General features: G+C 45.3%; 1 protein-coding gene and 1 long non-coding RNA gene across 7 annotated transcripts in view; one reads left to right on the forward strand and one right to left on the reverse strand.

Annotated features, from left to right (window-relative positions):
• vps8 (VPS8 subunit of CORVET complex) overlaps window positions 1–27,267 on the forward strand; it is a 651,220-nt gene that overhangs the window by 570,679 nt on the left and 53,274 nt on the right. The window lies entirely within an intron of this gene.
• Window positions 341–11,671, reverse strand: LOC144503948 (uncharacterized). The gene is made up of 3 exons (XR_013499571.1): window positions 11,589–11,671; window positions 6,477–6,629; window positions 341–847 (listed from the first exon to the last, which is right to left on the reverse strand). It is a non-coding gene; the product is annotated as an uncharacterized LOC144503948 (long non-coding RNA).

The raw sequence follows: 27,267 nt of genomic DNA on the forward strand, positions 1-27,267 counted from the left end.
GAGAATGATGAATAAATGCAGACAAGTTATACTCAGGTGAGGATTCTCAGACTGCAGATAGATAACCGCACAGAATTTCAGGCAAGGGCAGAGAGAGAAACAGAAAATGCTGGAAAATCTCAGCAAGTCTGACAGCATCTGTGGAGAGAGAATAGAGCCAACGTTTTGTGTCTGGATGACCCTTCGTCAGAGAAGGAAGCGAGCTAGGGCTGTCTTCCTTCTTGACTCGTTTCCCAAAACACTGAGTTCACAAACAACCAGTTTAAAACTTTTAAAACATTTTGTTTTATTTTTATAATATTTATTTATTTTATGAACCTTTGAAAGTTTGTCTCTGTCATGTGTTTTCCAGTAAATCACTCGCCTTTGCCAGTTTTTTTTCTCACTAATTAAAGTGATTGCAGTTCAGTGCAAGCTAACAACTCATTCCACCTCAAGTACCACCCTGGTCAGGTGATTCCTTCAAAATAGCAGACTTGTTGACAGTTCCAAGGTGCACTTATGACCAAGTGCCCAGCGTCTTTCCATATTTGTAAAGAAAATATCATTTGTGAAGATACGGTTTTCCTAACACATATCTTTACCTTTTATAAAGAAGGTGCTTTCCACAGAACAGGATGGGCTGAGGGAATGAAGCACCAGGGAATGAAGAGTGTTGACCAACTGCACTGTCTGAATGTAGATTTTGAAAGCAGTTCATGAAGGTGGGGTGTAAAGTGGTCCGATGAAGCATTTTAGGTTGAGAACTCCAGAGGTTGGGTTGATCCAGCTGTCACTGAGTGAGGAGTGACAGGAGATGGCGAGGCACATCAGAGCACTCGCACACTTGAGAAAAGGTCTTTATGAGCTGAAGATTAGAGTAGAATAGAATGACCTTATTAATACAGACCAGATATTGTCTCCAATAATAAAACTTAACCAATGAAATGTGCTGCTGAAAGTTGTGGAGTTTGTGGGGATTGTTAAGTTCAGCCGCACTTTAAGTCCTGATCCATGTCAGATAGGGGACATGTCTGATTTTGCATAGTGGAACACAAGAGCTCACTAATGGTCTAAATAATCTGAATTGTGTTGGCATCAGGATGAGTGTGAAATTCCTCCTGCCAAATTCTGCTTTGAATTTTTCACTGCTGCTTTTGCAACAACTCAAAACCGGGTAGTAATGCAGCAGAAAATAGATGAGATCTCTATCATTTTGGGACATTAGGGTGCATAGTGGCACAGTGGTTAGCACAGCTGTCTCACAGCTCCAGAGACCCGAGTTCAATTCCGACTTCAGGTCACTATCTGTGTGGAGTCTGCACGTTCTCCCCGTGTCTGTGTGAGTTTCCTCCGGGTGCTCCGGTTTCCTCCCACACTCCAAAGATGTGCAGGTTAGGTGGATTATCCATGCTAAATTGTCCCTGGTGTCAGGGGGATTAGCAGGGTAAATATGCGGGGTTACAGGAATAGAGCCCGGGTGGGATTGTGGTCGGTGCAGACTTGATGGGCTGAATGGCCGCCTTCTGTACTGTAGGGATTCTATGAACAGCATCGTTACAGCGATTTCCAAAGCTGGGTGTCTGGTACCAGTGGTATAAGAAGCAAACATCTGGTCCAAGCAGGCAATCCATTTAAGTATTCATTTGTGGGGACATATTAAACATGCAGTCTGTCTCACTGTAAAATGTGGAATTGCAGACTGATATATATCTAACCTGCGGATGTTGGCTAAAGAACATGTTAGACTCATATTTAATGGGCACACATATTACTGGGGATAGAGCAATGATATAGCTGATTGGAAAGGTACAGTGTAGATATCACTGATGCTCTTGGGGTTAATGGAGCACTAAACCCACTAGATTCACAACCTGGGAAACCATGGGTAAAGTGCCTGCCAGAGCTTTAACTTTTGCTCTTAATCTTTCATTTATAAAAATAAAGGAATGAAATTCTACGGCAAGTAACACAAGATGATTAGAGTACTACAAGGCCGTTCCTGCTTTACATTCCGATTATTTGTAACACAAACATAGCACACAGCATGTTTTTATGTCCACAATTAGGGATGAGCAACAAATGCTGGCCTTGTGACACACACATCCCATGATAAAACTGTTTAAAAGTAACTCGTGGTTGAGGAGTGGTTTTGAGGTTAAAACTTATTTGCGAGTGAGGAGGGAGCTGTCAGTGGGAGCTTTAGTCTTGAGGATTATGAGATCAACTGAATTCCAAGATTAGAATATTACTGAGTAATCACAAAGCTGCCATCCCGTCTCTTGCATAATTCGGCAGAAAGCTGTAAATAATAAGTAGGTTCTGTTGGGCAGGAGTGAGAACGAGAATTTGTTAATCAATTTGCTATAAAGGGTATGTTCCAGTTTGTAATGATGTTCAAACCTGGACCTTACAATGTCTATAAGCAAAGCCGAGACAATATGTGTATGTTCCCTGTGGATGTCTTTGGCCATTTATAGAGGAACCACTCCAATACATGGGCTGACATTACAAGTGGCTATTGACATGCAGGATTTCATTTCGTTTCTGCCAAAACCTTTCTTAATGCAGTTCATGGAACTAACACGCACACATGCATGTGGAAGATCATATGCAGCATAGTTCCTATGACTGATGTTACGCTAACTGGTTTATCGTATCCTGCTTTCGGTTTCCCTCATTTCTTTAGCAGAGGTGTTCTTTCACTTTCAAAGAAATACACCATTTTACGCCAGGTACGTTTGGATCCTTGTGACCTGCCGCCTTCTCTCGAGGACACACTTCATATTCTTAACCAAGAGGAGCTGGGATTGATGGAAGAAATTCCACATGCAGAGGACAAAGTGGACAAGCTCTTTGATATTGCTGGAGGGAAGAGTTAGGACACCAGCCAGAAACTATCCATAAAGTTACAAAGCCAATGCTTAGAGTGGACCAGGCAAACACAAATCCATTCCTTGCTTGCTCCAAAAACCAAATTCAAAGTCCAATTGAATCCAAATCATGGTCCCTGTAAGGGAGATAAGCAAGATCCAAGCTGACAAGATAAGGCATTGCACCCCATCTTGGGCTTGATCTGACACTTAATCTACAGCCGCTTACCTGACCTCCGGTAACCCTGTGCAGCATTGAATGTAATTGATCACATTTATTTATGACGGTCACAGCTGGTCAGTGCCAGTAATAGAAGACAAAGCTTGGACTTCCTCAGACTGTGTTACATTTAACTCATGGAAGTGGTGATATTATTGGGTTATTCACTTTGTACTCTGCAATTGGAAATTTGCTTCCACTGTTAGAAGCATGACATCCATTTGACATGTGGAGCCAGTAATTTGGGTTAATCTGTGTACTCACGCACTAACTTTTAAACAATTCCAGAAGTAAATTTGGAATAGTGATGTCTTCTATGGAGCCTGCTTTGATTGGAAACTTTCTCTCCTGCACTGTGCACTGAAGTCTGGTTGCTGAATGATTGCTTTCTGCTGCTTGATGCAAAAGTCATTTTCATTTTGTTTTTCCACACAGATTGCTCTGATCTGTACAGATCTGTAGGATTCTGAGAGTCTATGATCTTTTACTGGCTTGTTTTACTTTTTGGTGTTGAAATGACTGCAGAAGTAGCTGATTCCCAAATATGTAAAATCTGAGCTTTCCTAATCAGCACAGCACTTGTAGCAAACTGTTGGATTAGTTAACTTTCCAGAAAGGGAATGAAATGGGAACTGATTAAACTGCTGTAGGAGACGATGAAATGATTGCAGGATATTGTATTAAATTGTTGAAGCTAGTGTATTATACTTCATCAGAGGAACGATTATGTCGTTACATTTCCAAAAGAGGAAATGTTAACAAGTTGCTTCACTAGGTTGGGATGATATAGCTGATTATACGTCAAGCAGAACTGGTGCTCGAATGCAGATCTTTCAACAACTTTAGTGGCACTAATACTGTCACCTAATACTGTCTGTATGTCAAAGAGAACAAAACTATTTTTAACAATCTGCTCAGCAAAGGTGGGAAAGGATGAACTCACTTTGTTTTTCTTAAACTACTTGGAACAAGTCTGTTAGCGGCCTCGGTTGATGCTAATTTATTCAGGGTACTGTAATGTCGCAAGGTGCGGGCAATGACATAGGCAGGGTTCCGACTCTCAAAACAGATACCCAGATGTCCCAGTCCAAATAAACAATTTGTTAATTAACCCACATGAAGGCACGTAGCCATGTTCATAGTCATGAAAATGGGAAAGCTTCCAGTTACCCAGGTGGTTCTCATCCAGTCCTTAGTCAGATTCCAAATTGGGTTCATTGTCCACAGAAACACGGTGAGTTTCCACACTGGTAACCCATACAGGAGTCCAATGTCCTCCTTGCTTTCACCCTTGCAGGACTCTGCTCATCTAGTCTGATAAGGCTGCACAGTTGATCCTTGCTTGCATGGATTCCTCACCAGTCTGTAATATGACTTCCTGTGTACATCTTGGTCACCTTGCAAGCAGCCATTTTGAATGAGGGATGGATTTGATTTAGAAAATGGAGTGGGCGTGTTTTGGAAATACCACCCCTCGAGCACCCAGCCACTTCTGATATCACAGTACAAATAACTGAGTGTTTATTACTATTATCTGGTAACATTACGCTATGTTTAATTCCACTCGATATATCAGCAATGTAAACAATTCACGAGATGCATCCTAATAAAAATTTAAACTGCTTTTTTTCCACACAAAAAAATAGAGTTGGTGTACAGAGTCTGCTCCCGACCGCGGCACACTTGCATGGTTCTCATGGCACACCAGTGAAAAACCACTGCGCTAAGTGACCAACACTCACTTTAGCTACTCTCTTCCTTTTTTGATACCAATAGACACTAGTAGGAGCGCCCTCTGCCCCAGCATGCCAGATTCCTGAACTGCTGATTCTCTGGTGATTGGCTGTAATCAGTGGGAAGCTGCCCTCAGCGTCTGATTGGTTGACCCTTGCTTTCCCCAAAATGCAGTATTTAAAATCAATTTCATGTAAAACCCTTAAACGTGTTTGGTGAAGATGATTCTATATTTTGTGAATAGCATTAAGAGATCAAACAAGAGGTCATTCAAGTGTCAGAGCAAGCAAACGTACACTGACCAGATGGCACCAGGTATGCAAATAAGCTGAGGGGGCATTGAAATGGTGAAGGTCTCAGAGCAGCCACAGAAGATTCAACAATAGGTTGTGTGACCCAGGAGGACAAGTGACTCCAACATTTGAGAGGTAATTAGAAGAAAACTATCAAAAGGTGGAAATGAAGTTGGAATAAACAGCTGCATTAGAAGTTGATACCGGCACAAGAGGGAAAGACTGTTGATTTTCCCTGCTGCTGAAATATCAGGTTCTGTGGAGGCCAGAAGAGTGAAAAATGGTGAGCAGCTGCCATTGCAGTTTAGAAGAATGAGAGGTGACCTTATTGAGACATATTGGATTCTCAGGGGAATTGACAGGGTTGATGCTGAGAGGCTGTTTCCCTTGAGGGAGAGTCTAGGACCAGAGGGTATCATCTCAGAGTAAGGGGGCTAACCCATTGAAGACAGAGATGAGGAGAATTTCTTCTCTCAGAGGGGAGTGAATCTGCGGAATTCTTTTCCGCAGAGGGCTGTAGAGGCTGGGTCGTTAAGTATGTTCAAAGCAGAACCAGACATTTTTAATCAGTAAGGGAATCGAAGGTTATGGGGATAAGGCAGGAAAGTGGAGTTGAGGATTATATCAGATCAGTCATGATCTTATTGAATGGAAGCAGACTCAATGGGCTGAATGGCCTACTCCTGCTGCTACACCTTATGGTCTTATTTGAAAAGAGGGATATCGGTAAGTGAGTTATGGTCTGAATACCCAGTGAAAAATTGTACATCCAAACTTTTCTCACTTCGTTTTGGGCTCAGTTCTCCAAACTGGGTGTAAGCAAAGGTAAATTACCCATCACAGACTTTGAGAGAATTCAGTTTTCTGACCCAAAGTGCTTTCTTTCCTCGCAAATAACAGGCTTATAATTTCTTAACAAACGATGGAAGATTGTTGGAGCAGGGCCAGTGTTTGGGGATGGTGGATCTGCTCAGAAGGTCATTGTGAGGAGGTTATGTGTCCTCTCTGACAGTAACAGGAAACCAGTGATAATAGAGAAAGTAATGAAGTATTGTTTGTCTGTTCTGTAGCTATTGGGTAGACATTTGTACCCACAGTAAGTTTGGTTACTGCCTCTCACTAATGGTGCTAGTTGGTGGATGTATTGGATTCTTTCTCGTGTCATGTCAGCCATTTATAGCCTTGTCAATCTTGGCCAATTTATAAGTTAGGAAGGAAAAACAAACCTTTGCTTTCTCTAGTCTTTCTTACCACATCACAAATAGTTCATAAATAATGACTGACCCTAAAGCAAAGTAGCTGTCTTTATGAAGGAATGCATGTCAGCCATTTTACATTCAGCAAGATCCCATAGATAGCAAGAAAAAGGTAACGTACTTGGCGTTGTTGGTTGAGGGAAGAATGTTGGCCAGGGTACCAGGGGTGAAGTATTGCGATATAATTTTTAGGAAGCACCTGAGAATCTTGAACAGTCCAAAAAGATCTCTTCACCGACCTTTCCAAAGGGAGGCTTTTTGAGTTGAGCATACCCTGCATTGAAGTAACGTGGATTTTGTTTTCCATTGCTGAAACCAGACCTGCCTGACTCGTTACAACTTCGCTATCTCAACTGAGCTAAAATTTCACTTCCTCCTCATTAAGAATACAGGTGGTTGATATGCCAGCACTGCCATTAATCCTGGTTGGTGCTGAATTAATTAATCCAAGTTTATTGCTGAGGAAAAAAACAATGATGTTGAGGTTTTTCTTTCAGCACTCATCAGGACAAGCAGGGAAGCCAAATTTTGAATGGGTCAGCAATTTATACTGCTTGAGAAAAGGATGCTGATTGGTAGGCAAATAGACTCTGGTCGAGATATTACCATGCACCAAGGAACATTTGCCCACATGCTTTTACTTAACAGAAAAACATGTAACGCCTGAACATATTGGATGGAAATCTCCCATTTTGAGATGAAGCCTCCTATTGGAGTGGGAATGTGGAGTGTTGCCCACTGCGGAGGCTGATGAGAAAACATGCCAAATCTTCCAGCCCTGACCTCATTAACTATGCACCCAGATGTTTCGCACCATATTCAGAGGCAGGGCAGGCCTGGATGGGTCCGGGTGCCATATTGAAAAGATGGCCAACAGCATTGAGCTACTATTGAAGAAAGAAGATGGACCTCTTGAGAATGAAGATGAATCTACAGGAACATTCTGAGGCTGGAAGATTGACCTCTTCTAGAATTCAGAAGTTCTTCTTGCAGATATTGCCCCCACTCACCATTGTTGTGATCTAGGGTTACGACGGCGCCTTGATCCTGAACTCGAGAGGCAGCCTCAGGAATTGTTCAGGTGAATTCCGACATCTGCATGTCACGTTGTCCCAAACATGTTTCACGCCTAAGTGTATTGCCGCTGGCATTGCAGAGGATCTGGCATGAGAGGGTTGGGCCTTCATTTGCATACCATTAATGGAATGGAAATGAGGTTCACGTTGACCTTGAGTGTGTTTCATGATCCACCTTGATGGGCACCAGCGGAAGATCCCGCTGTAAATTCACCGCAGCAGGAAACTAATTTCTGAACCTCCCGCCGTACTCTTCCCCCATGCCTGCCATCGAATACACTGGCAGGGGCTTGAGCGAATTGCACCCATTCTTTCTGTTGCTGAAGATGTGGTCATGACTGGTGGCAATTTAACCTGAGGATCACCACACCCCAGGCGAGGGGCAAGGTTGAGAAGGTGGGGCCTTCATGAATAACCTCAGTTGGCATGGGAATTGAACCCACGCTGTTGGCGTCGATCTGCATCACGAACCAGCCAACTGAGCTAAACCAAAACTACTTGTACAGCTACTGCTTCATAGCAATGTGAAACAGCTAGAATCACAGAATACTACAGTGCAGAAGAGGCCCTTCAGCCCATCGAGTTTACACCGACACATGAAAGGCCCTGACCTGCCCACCTAATCCCACTTGCCAGCACTTGGCCCATAGCCCTGAATGTTATGATGTGCCAAGCGCTCATCCAGGTACTTTTTAAAGGATGTGAGGCATCCCGCCTCCACCACCCTCCCAGGCTTGCTTCACCTGTAGCTCAGATTTCAGGGTAATCTGAGGCAGGTACTTTTCAGATAGTGCCCTTAGAAATCATGGGAATTAAGTTAGTGTGATTGTTAAGAGGGGAACCATGTATCAACATTTCAGCTGTGAACATTTGCAGTCCTGGAGGGGAGGGGAAAACTTAGGGATTTCATTCCTTAAAAATAACTGCTGTGACCTGTGTTCAGATTGAGGTACTGCGGAATTAAAATAATGAACGCAGATGGCATGAAATAAACTATGATAATGGGCAGCTTTCTATTAACCATCCTATTCCAGAAAACCTCCAGGCTAAAGCAAGATAACATTTTAATTAGGAATATAAATATATATTTCTTGTGCATTGTTCCTAGCAACTGCAAGAACAGAGGGTTTTTTATTATATACTCCCTGTGATTGGAGCATTTGTTAGCTGGTTGCTTAGAGGACACAGTTCTCTGTGCGTTAGTGAGTTGAAGTGTGTTTTCTGATCCCGCCTGGGGTGGAGATCGTCACGGGCAGAACGGAAATTTTGACGGACTAGCAGAAGGTCTGTTGACTTTGGGTCGGACTGGAAAATCCCACCCTTGGTTCTCAGAATGCGTAATGTTGATACAATTTATTTGTTTTGTCATCATTCAGTCTGAACTGATGACTGAATTAATTCAATCTCCATTTCTGATTGCCAAGCAAGGCAAGATGTGGAAACCAGCAAGCTGTGATTACACACCAGAACAAAACTGGTTAAAAAAACCCACAAAAGAGAGAAAGCACTCTTTTCCTCACAGAATAGCCAATGGCATTGGAAGTTGTGTAAACAATGTTGGTTTTCTCTTTTGAAAAAATGGAGAGAGGAAGTCTAGATAAGCTGCGGATTGAAGGTTAGGGAGATAAGGATAGACAGAGACTGTCAGGTACACTATGGAATATTTGAGCTGTTTGCCTGTTAGGATAATGGAAATGTCACTTCTGGATTCTGACTAGACTCAGTTGAATAATGTAGATTGCTGTGATCGATTGATATTCCAGAATTTCTACTCTGTTATTTTCAGGAGATGGAGAGAAATTTTATACATTTTTTCCACAGATGTTTTCAATGATCTCTTCCCTGTAAGTAAGATTAAGCAAGAAAGTCTGATGTACTGACTGAAGAAATCGTACTTGGCTCAATGTAAGGTCGAGGATGTTTTTAAACATGTGCTCTAACTGAGGTAGCTTGTTCTGACCAAGCTTCATGTAATATAATGCAATTGACAATTACATTTTAACATGTAGGTTAGTATGTTTTCGCAAGAAGAATAATGACGTTGCATAAAACAATAAGAATCTAAATGGGTCAGAGGAGCAAAGGGACGTGGAAATATGTGGCTGAAAAGGTGGTGTGAGGGGGAGGGTTTCAGATTACTGAAGCAATGCCTTGCCCAATCAGGTTAGGCTGCCCGGTTTAAATTTCAAACAGTGTTTGGCAGTTAACTATCAGTTACCATCAACTGGTGCATTTTCCATGGCAGTGCCTCTCCCAATCAGTCTCCACTTGCCAACCAATCAGCATTCTTTTCTCATGCAGTACGGATTGTTGTTTTCCCCTTATACAGGTATTCTTGCAAAGTGTTTTGATGAGTGCAAGACAAAAAAACAAAATTCTATAATTCTCGCACTTACCTGTAATTTAATCACAAATTTGTTTTTCTATATTCCTTCCACTAGTTGGTGGTCCACATCGTACCCTGATCAATGTTATTGCACCTTTGTCATTCCTTACCCTTAGCCAGAGAAATTCTATCCTTGACTCCTCTGGAACACCCTCTCTCTCCAGCCACTATAATACCATCTTTCATCAACATTGCCCCCCACCCACCCTACTTTTCTTCCTTTCCTATCTCTCCTAAACACCTTGTACCCAGGAATATTTAAAACCCAGTCCTGCCCTTCTTTGAGCCAGGTTTCTGTTATGACAATATATCATATTCCGTTTCTCAACCTGTGTCTATAGTTTACCAATCTCATTAACCACACTCCGTGTATTCATATACATGCATTTTAACCCTGCTTTTTGACTATACCTCCTTACTCTTACTATTGTCTACTCTAGTTCTGTCAACCTCTCCACATATTCTATTTGCCTTGACACTACTTGGGGGCATGGTTAGTAAGTTTGCAGATGACACCAAGATTGGTGGCATAGTGGACAGTGAAGAAAGTTATCTCCAATTGCAATGGGATCTTGATCAATTGGGTCAGTGGGCAGACGAATGGCAGATGGAGTTTAATTTAGACAAATGCGAGGTGATGCATTTTGGTAGATTGAACCAGGGCAGGACTTACTCAGTTAATGGTAGGGAGTTGGGGAGAGTTACAGAACAAAGAGATCTAGGGGTACATGTTCATAGCTCCTTGAAAGTGGAGTCACAGGTGGACAGTGTGGTGAAGAAGGCATTTTGCATGCTTGGTTTCATCGGTCAGAACATTGAATACAGGAGTTGGGACGTCTTGTTGAAGTTGTACAAGACATTGGTAAGGCCACACTTGGAATACTGTGTGCAATTCTGGTCACCCTATTATAGAAAGGATATTATTAAACTAGAAAGAGTGCAGAAAAGATTTACTAGGATGCTACCGGGACTTGATGGATTGAGTTATAAAGAGAGGCTGAATAGACTGGGACTTTTTCTCTGGAGCGTAGGAGGCTGAGGGGTGACCTTATAGAGGTCTATAAAATAATGAGGGGCATAGACAAGGTAGATAGTCAATATCTGTTCCCAAAGGTAGGGGAATCTTAAGGTGAGAGGGGAGAGATACAAAAGTGTCCAGAGGGGCAATTTTTTCAGATGGTGGTGAGTGTCTGGAACAAGCTGCCAGAGGTAGTAGCAGAGGCGGGTACAATTTTATCTTTTAAAAAGCATAGAGGGATATGGGCCAAATGCAGGCAATTGGGATCAGCTTAAGGGTTTTTTAAAAAAAGGGCGGCATGGACAAGTTGGGCCGAAGAGCCTGTTTCCATGCTGTAAACCTCTATGACTTTCTACTCTCTGATTTATCCTCCTTATCAGTTAATACTTTCCACTGCCACTTTTTAATCCTTTCCTCTCTGAATTCCCCTCAGCTTCCCATGCCTCTGCCAATCTTGTTTAAACCCTCCCCTATAGCATGAGCAAACCTCCCCGCGAGGACATTAGTTAAGGTTTAAACTGTCCTTCTTGGAAAGGTCCCATCTGCCCCAGAAGCGGTCCCAATTTCTCAGAAATCTAAAGCCCTTCCTCTTACCCCTGTTCTCCAGACATGTGTTGAACTGCTCAATCTTCCTATTCTAATGTTCACTAGTGTGTGGGAGTAATCTTGAGATTACTGCTCCTTAGGTCCTGCTTTTAATTCTATTCCTAACTCATTGAAATCTGCTTTCAGGACCTGTTTCCCTTTTCCTACCTGTTTCATTGGTTCCAATGTGGACCACATCTTCTGGCTGTTCACCCTCCCTGAAAAGAATGTCCTTCAGCTGTTCTGTCACATCTTTGACCCTGGCACCAGGAAGGCAACATGCCATGCCTGAGTCATGTTTACAGCCACAGCCTGCTTCCCTGTTTGTGAAATCCCCCTACCACTATAGAACCTCCACTCTTCCTCCTGCCCTATTTTGCAATTGAACCAGCCATGGTGCTGTGATGTTGGCTCTTGTTACAGTCCTTGAGGGACCATCTCCCTCACTAAAATGGGAAAGCAATTAGAGAGAGAAAGAGGAAAGCTCAGGGGATCCCTGCATTAGCCGTCTGTTTGGCCAGTTTATGTTTTATGTATAATGTGCAGTGGGATAGCTTTGGACAGTGAGCAGTTAGAGAAGATTCAGATGGGTTCATTCCCCACCAGCCAGAGTACGAGGTTCTCAGTGGCTTTAAACCACTGGGCCTCATGTAAATACTGGTTGTCCGCTTCCTACCTGGAATGGCTATGACAAGGGCACAGAGCTGCTGACATTAACCTCACCGTCCCCTGGCCCAGCATGCTGGGTGACAGGGAGAGGCTTTTGAGGTAGTGGCTTGAGGGCTTGAGGAGTCAGTGGGCTGGTGGAGTGGGCAGCAGAGGCCACAATGTTTTTTTGGTGATTGGAGCACCCCCCGCCCCCCTTTTAAAATCCCACAAAGAGCTCTGACGATAAGTCTGTGTTCTTATGAAGAGTCATCCAGACTTGAAACGTTGGCTTTATTCTCTCTCCACAGATGCTGCTGAGATTTTTCAGCATTTTCTGTTTTTGTGCCACAGAGAGCTGTTGTTAATTTGTCTCTTGCACCCCTCTTCATCCTCCACAACAGCTTCTGACCTGGGTTCAGGGAAACCGCAGCAATATGGGGCCTCATTAAAAAGGTCCTGTTGACATAATTGGACCATAATTTGCATAGATTCGCTAGACCCTTGACTACTTCAAGCGATTGAATCAATGTTACTTTCAAAAAGATTTATGTTCAGTATTCACCAGACTAATGAACTCTGTTATACATCAGAGACCCTATTGTTAAATCAATGTAAGCTTGTTTTTAATTGGAGACTCTTGTCCAGTTTCATTTTCAGCACAGGCCCGGCAATGCCAAGATTCTCTCAGAATCCTGATTTAATCCGTGCACAGTCAATCAGAATAAAAATAATTTAAAACAGCAAAGGCTGGAGAAACACAGTGAGTCAGACTGCAGTCAGAGAGTCAGACTGCAGTCAGACTGCGGTCAGACAGTCAGACTGCGGTCAGTCAGACTGCAGTCAGACAGACTGCGGTCAGACAGTCAGACTGCGGTGAGTCAGACTGCGGTCAGTCAGACTGCGGTCAGACAGTCAGACTGCGGTCAGTCAGACTGCGGTCAGTCAGACTGCGGTCAGAGTCAGACTGCGGTCAGACAGACTGCGGTCAGTCAGACTGCGGTCAGTCAGACTGCGGTCAGTCAGACTGCGGTCAGACAGACTGCGGTCAGTCAGACTGCGGTCAGACAGACTGCGGTCAGACAGTCAGACTGCGGTCAGACAGACTGCGGTCAGTCAGACTGCGGTCAGTCAGACTGCAGTCAGTCAGACTGCGGTCAGACAGTCAGACTGCGGTCAGTCAGACTGCGGTCAGACAGTCAGACTGCGGTCAGACAGTCAGACTGCGGTCAGTCAGACTGCGGTCAGACAGTCAGACTGTGGTCAGACAGACTGCGGTCAGATAGTCAGACTGCGGTCAGACAGACTGCGGTCAGATAGTCAGACTGCGGTCAGTCAGACTGCGGTCAGATAGTCAGACTGCGGTCAGTCAAGCTTCTTTTTCAGACAGCACCGTTCTTTAAAATGGAAAACTATAAAATGTGTAAACATGCAAATGGAATTGGAGAGAGAGAGAGAATGAAGAAACCCAAGTCAATAATCAGTCTCGAAGAGGAAGGTACCGGATGAAGTGATTCCGATCTGCTTCAAACAAAAGCAAAAAACCATTCCAACATACCGCTTCAGACAAGAGACGGACACTCATGGAACTGTAAATTCTCAAACTTCTGACAAGTACACACTCTTGGAACAAGATGAGAATTGGCAGTGGAATATGGAGGAGGATAAAGCTATTCACTAAATTAAAACGCTGAGAATTGTTAGCTCTATAGTTACTGAGGCTAGTGATTGGGCCAGAGATGAAAGAGTGCCTGAATAAAATGAGGCACTGTCTCTCAAATCTCTGACAAAGAGCCACATGGACCCGAATGGGCTCAGAATCTGATTCTCTCTCCACAGATGCTGCCAGACCTGCTGAGTCTTTCCAGCATTATCTGTTTTTTTTCCGGTTTCCGTTATCTGTTTTTTTTCCGGTTTCCAGCATCTGCCGTTTTTTGCTTTTATCACGTTGAACACACAATGAGCTCATTAGTGTCCAAAGATGCGTAGGTTTGGTGGATTAGCCTCGGTAAATGTGCGGGGTTACAGGAATAGGGCAGAAGGAGGGATGCTCTTCGGAGAGTTGGTGCAGATGCAATGGGCCGAGTGGCCTCCTTCTGCACTGTAGGGATTCTATGGTTCTGTGATGTTGCGACAGACCCCATGCTTCACTCCCTGACTCTCTGCCACCCATTGTGATGGGAGAGTGGGTTTAATATCAAGACCTATATGTTTTTGCACAAAGCCTTGCCTGTGCTTCTCCCGTCTTTTTAAAGACAGACCGAATCACTTGGTGAAATGGCACCGATTCTTTCAGTCTCATTCCAACAATTTACTTGATGAAATTTATCAGAAGAAACTAAATCAAGAAAATTAAAACCCATCGAGTTTTGGTTTGACAAGATTGGATAGATTTTTAAATGACCATGGGGAGGCACAGTGATTAGCACTGCTGCCTCACAGCACCAGGGGCCCGGGTTTGATTCCCGGCTCGGGTTACTGTCTGTGAAGAGCTTGCATGTTCTCCTCATGTCTGTGTGGGTTTCCTACCACAGTCCAAAAGGCGTGCTGGTTAGGTGCATTGGCTATGCTAAATTCTCCCTCAGTGTACCCAAAAGGGTGCCAGAGTGTAGCTAATGGGGGATTTTCACAGTAACTTCATTGCAGTGTTAATGTAAGCCTACTTCTGACACTAATAAATAAACTTTAACTTTATCTTACAATCCAGACTCCTTCCCTCAAAGTGAACATCCTCATCATTTAATTATCTTCAGTTGATTTTTTTCCATCATGAGGATTCACTCCAAAAATTTAAACCCAGAACGGAAAAAGAAAAAAAAGATATTTTTGCGCTGGACTCCAAATTAAGGAAGAAATTCCTGGAAATTCAAGGAAAACATAAAATAAGATCAAAGATTGTGTGAATTCTTGATATCTTCAGTGCTACATGTCTGTTCCACAGTTAATAATGAGACATGGTCAGTTGGCAAAGAATCATTAATTATAACATGTAACAGGAAATCATCAGCGATTATTGCAATATGTTGAAGCCATGTTGAAAGCTTTGCTGTTCCAAAATAGGCTGCGCACGTTTTTAACCTCATCACTGGAAATGTTCTGTTGTGAATAAGAATTTCTCTTCTGGTGTTTCTTGAAAGCTGAAGATTAGAGTTCATAATGAGACAGTCACCAGTCAAGAGGGATGTGTATTTTTTTTTCGTATCAGCATAGTTCACCACTAATAACGTGGCACTTACAGAATCATTGCAAATGATTTGCAAAAGGGAAGTCACAGGACAACTTTCTCTGCAATTCTGTTTGATAGGCGCCCCCGCTCTCGCCCACAGCTTTGCGTTTCCTGGGGTGTTTTGTTATGAAGAAGGTAGAATAGGAATTGAAAAATACATTCAGCACAGATTCAGTCGAGGTGAAAAAAGATCAGTGCCCTTTCCACCATGGACAAAAGCAATACATGATTTCCTTCTGTTCTAATGATATTTATTACAAAATTCACAACCCTCGAGCAGGGTGTCAAATTTTAAAAATGTCATTCCCCACCCCCCACCGTAATTGGTGGAACCAATAAAGCAAACCTTTTGACCTTCACCCATTCCTCCCATTGCACTGCATTCACACCCTCCTCCTGCTTACAGGCAATGGAGTAGTGGTATTGTCGCTGGACTAGTAATCCAGAGACCCATGGTAAAATCTGGGGACCCGGGTTCACACCCCACCATGACAGATGGTGCAATTCGAATTCAGTAAAAATCTGGAATTAAAAGTCTACCATTGTTGTAAAAACCCATCTAGTTCACTAATGTCCTTTAGGGAAGGAAATCTTCCATCCTTACCCTGTCTGGTCTACATGTGACCCACAGCAAAGTGGTTGACACTTTACTACCCTTTGAAATAGGGATGGGCAATAAATGCTGGCCCAGCAGCCAGTGATGTTCATGTCCTTAAATTAATACATTTTAAAAAGTCTCCCACCTCAGTGGCGAAAGTTATTTCTTGCAGGTAACCCCAATGCTTTTATTTTGTTCCTTTACACCCTCAATGAATGTAGATTTTCTCACTCATCCTTGCTATCTGAACTCCCCTTTGTCATCATCATTTTCACCTCACCACTTTTTTTCTTCCCTACCCTAATCACCGCTTCCTCTCAGGCTGTTCCCCCCCCCTGCAGCCCCCTTCTCCTCCTACCTGCTTCCCTTGCCAGCCCCTGTCTTTCTCACTCTCCTCTCTCTCTGTCTCAGACCATTATCACCCATTTGGGGGCAGCACGGTGGCACAGTGGTTAGCACTGCTGCCTCACAGCGCCAGGGACCTGGGTTCAATTCCGGCCTTGGGTCACTGTCTGTGTAGAGTTTGTACGCTCTCCCCATGTCTGCGTGGGTTTCCTCCGGGTGTTCCAGTTTCTTCCCACAGTCCAAAGATGTGCAAGTTAGGTGCATTGGCCATGCCCAAATTGGCCCTTAGTCAGAGGGTCTAGCAGGGTAAATACGGGAATAAGGCCTCGGTGGGATTGTGGTCAGAGCAGGCTCGACAGGCTGAATGGCCTCCTTCAGTACTATAGGGATTCTATAATGAAAATAATCCTGGTTGACCTAAAAACAAATTAAACTGCTCTTGATTACATGTCCAGTTCTGTTGGAGACTGATTAATGTTTTCTTACATTCAAACTAGTTTATTTACTCAGCAGAAGCAATCTGTTATCCTTAGACACCAGTTGGTGTAGGAATTATCCATTCCTCTATATCGGCTGTCCTCCCTTGCAAACCGATTGGCTTGACGCATTAACTTTAATTTAAACTGTCTTGTATATAAAATCAGCAAGTCTGGAAGAAATAAAATCTGAAGCAGTATTCAATATAAACCTCAGCAAATCAACTACCCAGTTTGAGATAGGACATTACAGAGAATAAACTCAGGCAGATGTACTGAAGATTATTGAACCTTTAACAAGAGGCTCTGACCCAGATTTTGTGTCTCCAGTGTCCGTGAGCCAGATTTCCATTTTCTGGGACACCCTGCCCACATTTTCCCATCGATTTAAATAAATCTATGGAAATTCAACAACAACTTATATTTAAATCAGAATGAGTTTGGCAGGATTGTAATCGGCGCAGTCTAACAGTGAAGCTCTTACCTCTCGATGCCCAGTGCTGTGGTCTCCCTCGCCTTTTCACTTGGCTCAGAAATTTACTAATTGCCTTTAATTATCTTGAAGAATATCAGCTATTCATGAACTGAGGAAACCTGTCTCTAAATATAAAAGTTTGTTAGCAGATGGTAAAATGTAATTAAGTTAGAATTGTCCAAGTCCACTGTCACAACTCAAAAGTGTGAACACTCATGTATCACTCATTAAAGTCAACGTGCTGTGGGTTTTGTTCAATATCTGATATCAAAAGGATCAAAGAAATTGCTACGAAGGCAGGTTTGGCAATGAGTGTCTTTAATTAAATCACCATCGGCAGCATGCTGTACTTGTGCTGCACGTTTTTAGAATGGCAATCCTGGAACGGCGCAGTGATGTCAATGATGTACCTGGGATCCTATAGACTGTGAAACAGTCCCTGCAGATTGGAGGGTAGCGAATGTCACTCCAATATTCAAAAAGAGAGGTAGAGAGAAAACGGAATTATAGAGCAGTAAGCTTAACATCGGTGGTGGGGAAAATTCTCAAATCCACTATCAAGGACTTTATAGCGGAGCATTTAGAAAGCAGTGGCAGGATCAGACAGAGTCAGCATGGATTTATGAAGGGGAAATCATGCTTGACAAATCTGTTGGAATTCTTTGAAGATGTAACTAGTAGACTGGATAAGGGGGAACCAATCGATGTGGTATATTTGGACTTTCAGAAAGCATTTGACAAAGTCCCGCACAAGAGGTTATCGTGCAAGATTAAAGCGCATGGAATTGGAAGAAATGTATTGAGATGGATAGAAAACTGGTTGGCAGAGAGGAAACAAAGAATAGGAATTAATGGGTGCTTTTCAAATTGGCAGGCAGTAACTAGTGCAGTGCCACAGGGATCGGTGCTGGGACCCCAGCTATTCACAATTTTTATTCATGATTTGGATGAGGGAACAAAATGTAACATCTCAAAATTTGCAGATGATACCAAGTTGGGTGGGAGGGTGAACTGTGACGAGGACGCAGAGATCCTTCAGAATGATCTGGACAGGTTGGGTGCGTGGGCTAATCAATGGCAGATGCAGTATAATTTGGATAAGTGTGAGGTTATTCACTTTGGAAGCAAAGACAAGAAGGCAGATTACTACCTGAATGGCTGTAAATTGGGAGATGGGAGTGTGCAGCGGGACCTGGGTATCCTCATGCACCAGTCGCTGAAGGTAAGCATGCAGGTGCACCAGGCGGTAAAGAAGGCAAATGGTATGTTGGCCTTCATTGCGAGAGGTTTCGAGTACAGGAGCAGGGATGTGTTGTTGCAATTATATACAGACTTGGTGAGGCCACACCTGGAATATTGAGTGCAGTTTTGGTCTCCTTTTCTGAGGAAGGATGTTCTTGCTCTCGAGGGAATGCAGCGAAGGTTTCCCAGGCTGATTCCAGGGATGGCAGGACTGATGTATGAGGAGAGATTGACAAGGTTAGGATTGTTTTCACTGGAGTTCAGACAAATGAGGGGGGATCTCATAGAGACTTATAAAATTCTAACAGGACACTAGACAGGGTAGATGTAGGGAGGATGTTCCCGATGGTGGGGGAGTCCAGAACCAGGGGTCACAGTGTGAGGATTCAGGGTGGACCATTTAGGACGGAGATGAGGAGACATTTCTTCACCCAAAGAGTGGTGAACCTGTGGAATTCATTACCACAGGAAGTAGTTGATGCCAAAACATTGAATGTATTCAAGAGGCGGCTGGATATAGCACTTGGGGCAAATGGGATCAAAGGTTTTGGGGAGAAAGCAGGATTAGGCTATTGAGTTGGATGATCAGCCATGATCAAGATGAATGGCGGAGCAGGCTCGAAGGGCCGAATGGCCTTCTCCTGCTCCTAATCTTCTATGTTTCTATCCCGTGAGCATCATGCCCAATAGTTTATCACCTTACCCAAAGAAAAAACATAACACAAAGAAACAGATCAAAAGACCATGAGTGAAGTAAAGTCAAATATAAAGACTGAAAGAGAGTGGATTAAGAGAGAGAGAAAAAGCAATGACAAAAAAAGATATGTATGAGAATTATTACAAAGAACCAACTGAAGAAGAGGACATTGCAACCTGTATGAGTTACCAAGACGAATGAGTTTATCTTCCAACTGACCAACTTCATCGCTCATCCTCCTCATCAACTCTCTGCATCCCCATCAAGCACCCACTGACAAACATAACAATCATATGTTTCACCTCAATTAACACATTTACACTGCTACAAATGTCACACCCACAACTCACAGGTAACACACACTGACTACACAGCCACATTCTGCACCACCTTCGGGTACCGTGCTCTAGTCAGATGTTGGTGACCATGGTCCATGATTACGTTTGGTAAAGGACTGCAGGGTGGCTGACCAGGAAGCTCTCCCATTCTTCATTGCCTGCCATTGGGACATTGGAAGGATTTACAGCTGATATTCGGTTGCATCACAGTGTGTTCCACAAGTGTACTGATGGGGATGGCCACCAGTTCCATCTTGGAAAAATGGTCACTTTATGAAAACCCCAGTCCTGAACTGGGACTTGAATCAGGAATTTCCGGTCCAGAGGTAGGGATGCTACCTAACACATCACTAGACCTCCCTGATAACTACATTATCCAAACATATTACTCAACAATCAATGACTCACTTACCTCTGGCTTGCTAGAGAAGGTGACACAGGCAGCAGGAGCTAATGGGAGGGGGTGGGGAGAACTATTTGCATGTTTTAACCCCCATAAGGAGATATTGCTGAGGCTTTGGCCACTCGGTTTCCGCACACCTAATTCCAATTAATAATGTGGGTGCCAACTTCCAGAGGGTGAGGTCTCACACTCGTTGCTGAAGAAGAGTCAAAGAACAAAGAAAGAAAATACAGCATGGACAGTACAAGTGAGGTGAAGATTTTGAGCCAGGCTACAGAAGAAGAATGATGGGTACAGATAACTGGAGAATAGGTGTATTGGCGTCGCAATGAGCATGAAGGATTACAGCACAAACTCAACCCAGGACTTTGCCCGGAGCTGGGAGCCAATCCTTTCCAAGATGGAACTGTTCGTCAACCTCGTCAGCATACTTGTGGAACACACTGTGATGCAACACCTGATAGCCAATGCCTCTGCTTACATTACAGCACAAGTAGCTAATTCAGAGTAATATCTCCATACTCAGAATGTTCAAATCATGGTTTTGGATGCCAGTGTATTTAAGGAGCTTGCAGGATATCACAGGAGTCCGGCCATTTATCCTTCAAAACATTATTGGGATTACTGAGGGGCCATCCAAGAGGACTGGCAGCATCTCTATGGAACAAGAACCTTCTGTCCGCTCTCAGGATTTGTGTTCTAACTCCTGCCACTTCACCTTTGCCCTTGCTGCGATCTGTTACCCAGACTGCTGCAGCCCATGCAGGTGGTACAGTCCAGAATCGAGCTTTCTAGAGAGAGAGCTGGTTGATGCCACCTTCAGTGTCAGCGGCCTTTAGCCATCCATCCTGCAGACACTGGGAAGCTCCTGTTAGGAGCCCAAGGAGGGGCTCGCATGCACACGCTTGCACGCACACACGCTGGAGGAGATCTGAAAGCACAACCTGGCCATTTTGTGGGGACAGCCATTCAGAGGAGAAGCTGAGAAGGAGGATAAGAAGGAAGGCTACACCATAAAAAAGAACGTACAGGGTAAATGGTAGGACTCTGAAGAGTGCAGTTGAACAGAGGGATCTGGGAATACAGGTACAGAGTTCCCTAAAAGTGACGTCACAGGTGGATAGGGTCGTAAAGAGTGCCTTTGGTACATTGGCCTTTATAAATCGGAGTATCGAGTATAAAAGTTGGAGTGTTATGGTAAGGTTGTATAAGGCATTGGTGAGGCTGAATTTGGAGTATTGTGTACAGTTTTGGTCACCGAGTTACAGGAAGGATGTAAATAAGATTGAAAGAGTGCAGAGAAGGTTCACAAGGATGTTGCCGGGACTTGAGAAGCTGAGTTACAGAGAGAGATTGAATAGGTTGGGACTTTATTCCCTAGAGCGTAGAAGATTGAGGGGAGATTTGATAGAGGTGTATAAGATTTTGATGGGTATAGATAGAGTGAATGCAAGCAGGCTTTTTCCGCTGAGGCTCGGGGAGAAAAAAACCAGAGGGCATGGGTTAAGGGTGAAAGGAGAAAAGTTTAGAGGGAATATTAGGGGGGGCTTCTTCACGCAGAGAGTGGTGGGAGTGTGGAATGAGCTGCCGGATAAAGTGGTAAATGCGGGGTCACTTTTAACATTTAAGAAAAACTTGGACGGGTTCATGGATGAGAGGGGTAGGGAGGGATATGGTCCAAGTGCAGGTCAGTGGGACTAGGCATAAAATGGTTCGGCACAGACAAGAAGGGCCAAAAGGCCTGTTTCTGAGCTGTAATTTTCTATGGTTCTATGGTTCTATAAGCAGTCCTTTACTGCCCCAGTGCCAGAAGTCACCTCCACCATCTCTCCCCAATCATCAACCACCGCACACTCCTTAACTTTTCCACCATCACTGACATCACATCAACCTCTTCACAACAATCAAAACTCAAAAATACTAATTCCAATCCAAATTTATAAATTCACTCATTACAGGTAAAAATAAACCTTGTGCATCTCTCTGTGCCTGTTTTCCATGTGGCGTTTGCCCCTCTTTGGGCTCCTAACAGGAGCTTCCCAGTGTCTGCAGGATGGATGGCTAAAGGCCGCTGACACTGAAGGTGGCATCAACCAGCTCTCTCTCTAGAAAGCTCGATTCTGGACTGTACCACCTGCATGGGCTGCAGCAGTCTGGGTAACAGATCGCAGCAAGGGCAAAGGTGAAGTGGCAGGAGTTAGAACACAAATCCTGAGAGCGGACGGAAGGTTCTTGTTCCATAGAGATGCTGCCAGTCCTCTTGGATGGCCCCTCAGTAATCCCAATAATGTTTTGGAGGATAAATGGCTGGACTCCTGTGATATCCTGCAAGCTCCTTAAATACACTGGCATCCAAAACCATGATTTGAACATTCTGAGTATGGAGATATTACTCTGTATTAGCTACTTGTGCTGTAATGTAAGTGTTTGTGTGCGTGCGAGCTGTTTGTGTGCGTGCGAGCTGTTTGTGTGCGTGCGAGCTTGCGAGCGTGTTTGTGTGCGTGCAAGCGTGTTTGTGTGCGTGCGAGCTGTTTGTGTGCGTGCGAGCTTGCGAGCGTGTTTGTGTGCGTGCAAGCGTGTTTGTGTGCGTGCGAGCTGTTTGTGTGCATGCGAGCTTGTGAGCGTGTTTGTGTGTGTGCGAGCTGTTTGTGTGCGTGCGAGCTTGTGAGCGTGTTTGTGTGCGTGCGAGCTGTTTGTGTGCATGCGAGCAGTTTGTGTGCGTGTGAGCTGTTTGTGTGCATGCGAGCAGTTTGTGTGCGTGTGAGCTGTTTGTGTGCGTCCGAGCTGTTTGTGTGCGTGCGAACGTGTTTGTGTGCGTGCGACCAGTTTGTGTGCGTGCGAGCTGTTTGTGTGCATGCAAGCGTGTTTGTGTGCATGCAAACGTGTTTGTGTGCGTGCGAGCAGTTTGTGTGCATGCCAGCTGTTTGTGCGCGTGCGAACGTGTTTGTGTGTGTGCGAGCAGTTTGTGTGCGTGTGAGCTGTTTGTGTGCGTGCGAGCTGTTTGTGTGCGAGCTGTTTGTGTGCGTGCGAACGTGTTTGTGTGCGTGCGACCAGTTTGTGTGCGTGCGAGCTGTTTGTGTGCATGCAAGCGTGTTTGTGTGCGTGCGAGCTGTTTGTGAGCATTCGAGCTGTTTGTGTGCGTGCGAGCAGTTTGTGTGCGTGTGAGCTGTTTGTATGCGTGTGAGCTGTTTGTGTGCGTGTGAGCTGTTTGTGTGCGTGCGAACGTGTTTGTGTGCATGCGAACGTGTTTGTGTGCATGCGAGCGTGTTTGTGTGCGTGCGAGCTGTTTGTGTGCGTGCGAACGTGTTTGTGTGCGTGCGAACGTGTTTGTGTGCATGCGAGCGTGTTTGTGTGCGTGCGAACGTGTTTGTGTGCGTGCGAGCTGTTTGTGTGCATGCGAGCTGTTTGTGTGCGTGCGAGCAGTTTGTGTGCGTGCGAGCTGTTTGTGTGCGTGCGAGCTGTTTGTGTGCGTGCAAATGTGTTTGTGTGCATGCGAGCATGTCTGTGTGCGTGCAAGCTGTCTGTGTGTGTGTGAGCGTGTTTGTGTGCATGCGAGCGTCTTTGTGTGTGTACGAGCGTGTTTGTGTGCAGGCGAGCGTGTTTGTGTGCGTGCAAGCGTGTTTGTGTGCGTGCGAGCTGTTTGTGTGCGTGCGAGCGTGTTTGTGTGCGTGCGAGCTGTTTGTGTGCATGCGAGCGTGTTTGTGTGCGTGCGAGCTGTTTGTGTGCGTGCGAGCTGTTTGTGTGCATGCGAGCTGTTTGTGTGCGTGCGAGCTGTTTGTGTGCGTGCGAGCTGTTTGTGTGCGTGCGAGCGTGTTTGTGTGCGTGCGGGCGTGTTTGTGTGCGTGCGGGCGTGTTTGTGTGCGTGCGGGCGTGTTTGTGTGCGTGCGGGCGTGTTTGTGTGCGTGCGAGCGTGTTTGTGTGCGTGCGAGCGTGTTTGTGTGCGTGCGAGCTGTTTGTGTGCGTGCGAGCGTGTTTGTGTGCGTGCGAGCTGTTTGTGTGCATGCGAGCGTGTTTGTGTGCGTGCGAGCTGTTTGTGTGCGTGCGAGCTGTTTGTGTGCGTGTGAGCTGTTTGTATGCGTGTGAGCTGTTTGTGTGCGTGTGAGCTGTTTGTGTGCGTGCGAACGTGTTTGTGTGCATGCGAACGTGTTTGTGTGCATGCGAGCGTGTTTGTGTGCGTGCGAGCTGTTTGTGTGCGTGCGAACGTGTTTGTGTGCGTGCGAACGTGTTTGTGTGCATGCGAGCGTGTTTGTGTGCGTGCGAACGTGTTTGTGTGCGTGCGAGCTGTTTGTGTGCATGCGAGCTGTTTGTGTGCGTGCGAGCAGTTTGTGTGCGTGCGAGCTGTTTGTGTGCGTGCGAGCTGTTTGTGTGCGTGCAAATGTGTTTGTGTGCATGCGAGCATGTCTGTGTGCGTGCAAGCTGTCTGTGTGTGTGTGAGCGTGTTTGTGTGCATGCGAGCGTCTTTGTGTGTGTACGAGCGTGTTTGTGTGCAGGCGAGCGTGTTTGTGTGCGTGCAAGCGTGTTTGTGTGCGTGCGAGCTGTTTGTGTGCGTGCGAGCGTGTTTGTGTGCGTGCGAGCTGTTTGTGTGCATGCGAGCGTGTTTGTGTGCGTGCGAGCTGTTTGTGTGCGTGCGAGCTGTTTGTGTGCATGCGAGCTGTTTGTGTGCATGCGAGCTGTTTGTGTGCGTGCGAGCTGTTTGTGTGCGTGCGAGCGTGTTTGTGTGCGTGCGGGCGTGTTTGTGTGCGTGCGGGCGTGTTTGTGTGCGTGCGGGCGTGTTTGTGTGCGTGCGGGCGTGTTTGTGTGCGTGCGAGCGTGTTTGTGTGCGTGCGAGCGTGTTTGTGTGCGTGCGAGCTGTTTGTGTGCGTGCGAGCGTGTTTGTGTGCGTGCGAGCTGTTTGTGTGCATGCGAGCGTGTTTGTGTGCGTGCGAGCTGTTTGTGTGCGTGCGAGCTGTTTGTGTGCGTGCGAGCTGTTTGTGTGCGTGCGGGCGTGTTTGTGTGCGTGCGGGCGTGTTTGTGTGCGTGCGGGCGTGTTTGTGTGCGTGCGGGCGTGTTTGTGTGCGTGCGGGCGTGTTTGTGTGCGTACAGGCCAGAGTCAGGATCCTGAGTGCTGAACATGCCATGGCGATTCAAATGCAGCTTGCCATAGGTTGACGGCATCATGATGGCTGCAAGGTTAACAGGCATTGGCTGCATGATTCACTGCCACAGTGAGCCCACATTCTGATCAAACTCCTGTACTCACTGGCCTGCTTGTCTCTGGCTGAGGGAATGAGGTGAAGCCATTTGTCTGTGTGTAGAGAGCCTCTGCATTGCCAGAGTGGAGCTCCTGAGTCTAATCAGCAACGGTTAACTCAGAGATGACCACCAAGGCAGAAACTATTGTCTAATGAGATGGGAAGCTGCTCTACAGAGAGCCTCAGCGACCTGCGTAATTCAGCAGCATACTGCAGACTGAGTGATAAAGAACAAAGAACAGTACAGCACAGGAAACAGGCCCTTCGGCCCTCCAAGCCTGTGCCGCTCATTGGTCCAACTAGACCAATCGTTTGTATCCCTCCATTCCCAGGCTGCTCATGTGACTATCCAGGTAAGTCTTAAACGATGTCAGCGTGCCTGCCTCCACCACCCTACTTGGCAGCGCATTCCAGGCCCCCACCACCCTCTGTGTAAAAAACGTCCCTCTGATATCTGAGTTATACTTCGCTCCTCTCACCTTGAGCCCGTGACCCCTCGTGATCGTCACCTCCGACCTGGGAAAAAGCTTCCCACTGTTCACCCTATCTATACCCTTCATAATCTTGTACACCTCTATTAGATCTCCCCTCATTCTCCGTCTTTCCAGGGAGAACAACCCCAGTTTACCCAATCTCTCCTCATAGCTAAGACCCTCCGTACCAGGCAACATCCTGGTAAACCTTCTCTGCACTCTCTCTAACGCCTCCACGTCCTCCTGGTAGTGCGGCGACCAGAACTGGACGCAGTACTCCAAATGTGGCCTAACCAGCGTTCTATACAGCTGCATCATCAGACTCCAGCTTTTATACTCTATACCCCGTCCTATAAAGGCAAGCATACCATATGCCTTCTTCACCACCTTCTCCACCTGTGTTGCCACCTTCAAGGATTTGTGGACTTGCACACCTAGGTCCCTCTGTGTTTCTATACTCCTGATGACTCTGCCATTTATTGTATAACTCCTCCCTACATTATTTCTTCCAAAATGCATCACTTCGCATTTATCCAGATTAAACTCCATCTGCCACCTCTCCGCCCAATTTTCCAGCCTATCTATATCCTGCTGTATTGCCCGACAATGCTCTTCGCTATCCGCAAGTCCAGCCATCTTCGTGTCATCCGCAAACTTGCTGATTACACCAGTTACACCTTCTTCCAAATCATTTATATATATCACAAATAGCAGAGGTCCCAGTACAGAGCCCTGCGGAACACCACTGGTCACAGACCTCCAGCCGGAAAGAGACCCTTCGACCACTACCCTCTGTCTCCTATGGCCAAGCCAGTTCTCCACCCATCTAGCCAATTCTCCTTGTATCCCATGAGCCTTAACCTTCTTAACCAACCTGCCATGTGGGACTTTGTCAAATGCCTTACAGAAATCCATATAGACGACATCCACGGCCCTTCCTTCATCAACTGTTTTTGTCACCAATAGTATCTCTATCTGCAGTAGCAGCCTGGAAAGAACCAGATGCTCCTTAAACATTGCTTGAAAGTTAAGAGCCAGAGTCACTTTGGCAAGCAGAGGTAATGCTGTCCCTGCCCTTTAGAAGTTGGTGGATTTCAGTCACAACCTTTACTGAAGTGAAGACAGTTCAAACATTGGTTATTGCTAAAGTTGAGGTAAGAGAGTTGCTCCCGTGGTGAATATGTCTTCCTGCTGTGAGCCCTCCTCAAGCTCCTCTTCATCTCCCTCCCTTTTCTCGCAGTTTGTTCCACTCTGCGTGGCTTCCCATTCTCCCAGTTCCATGAGAAAAACCAAACATGTCACCCGTTTCTGAAAGCAGCTTGTTTTTAAATCAACGAGCAGGTACTTCAGAAGCAGCTGGTCACTCCCTGCAGATTATTGAAACTTTAGACACATACAGGAAAGCTTCAAAAACATGCCTGATGTTTCACCAACAGCCAGAAGAAATAGTCCTGTCGGTAGCTCCTTATTCCTTTAAGTAGAGGTGGTGGAAGGTGTCCTTCCTGCAGTTTAATGTCATGTTCAAGTGTGCAAGGTTGAGAGAGGATGAAAGCTGGAATGTGATGAATGAAAGTGGCTGTACTGGAATCAGATCAGTGTAGAGTAGGATATGAAAGGTGTGCACTGTCTGCAGTGTGTCTGATAAATATGCCGTGCAGTTTGCATGAATCATGATACGTTTATAATTTCAAATGCTAA

Source organism: Mustelus asterias, chromosome 14 (genome assembly GCF_964213995.1).
Source record: "Mustelus asterias chromosome 14, sMusAst1.hap1.1, whole genome shotgun sequence".
Classification (NCBI taxonomy): domain Eukaryota; kingdom Metazoa; phylum Chordata; class Chondrichthyes; order Carcharhiniformes; family Triakidae; genus Mustelus; species Mustelus asterias.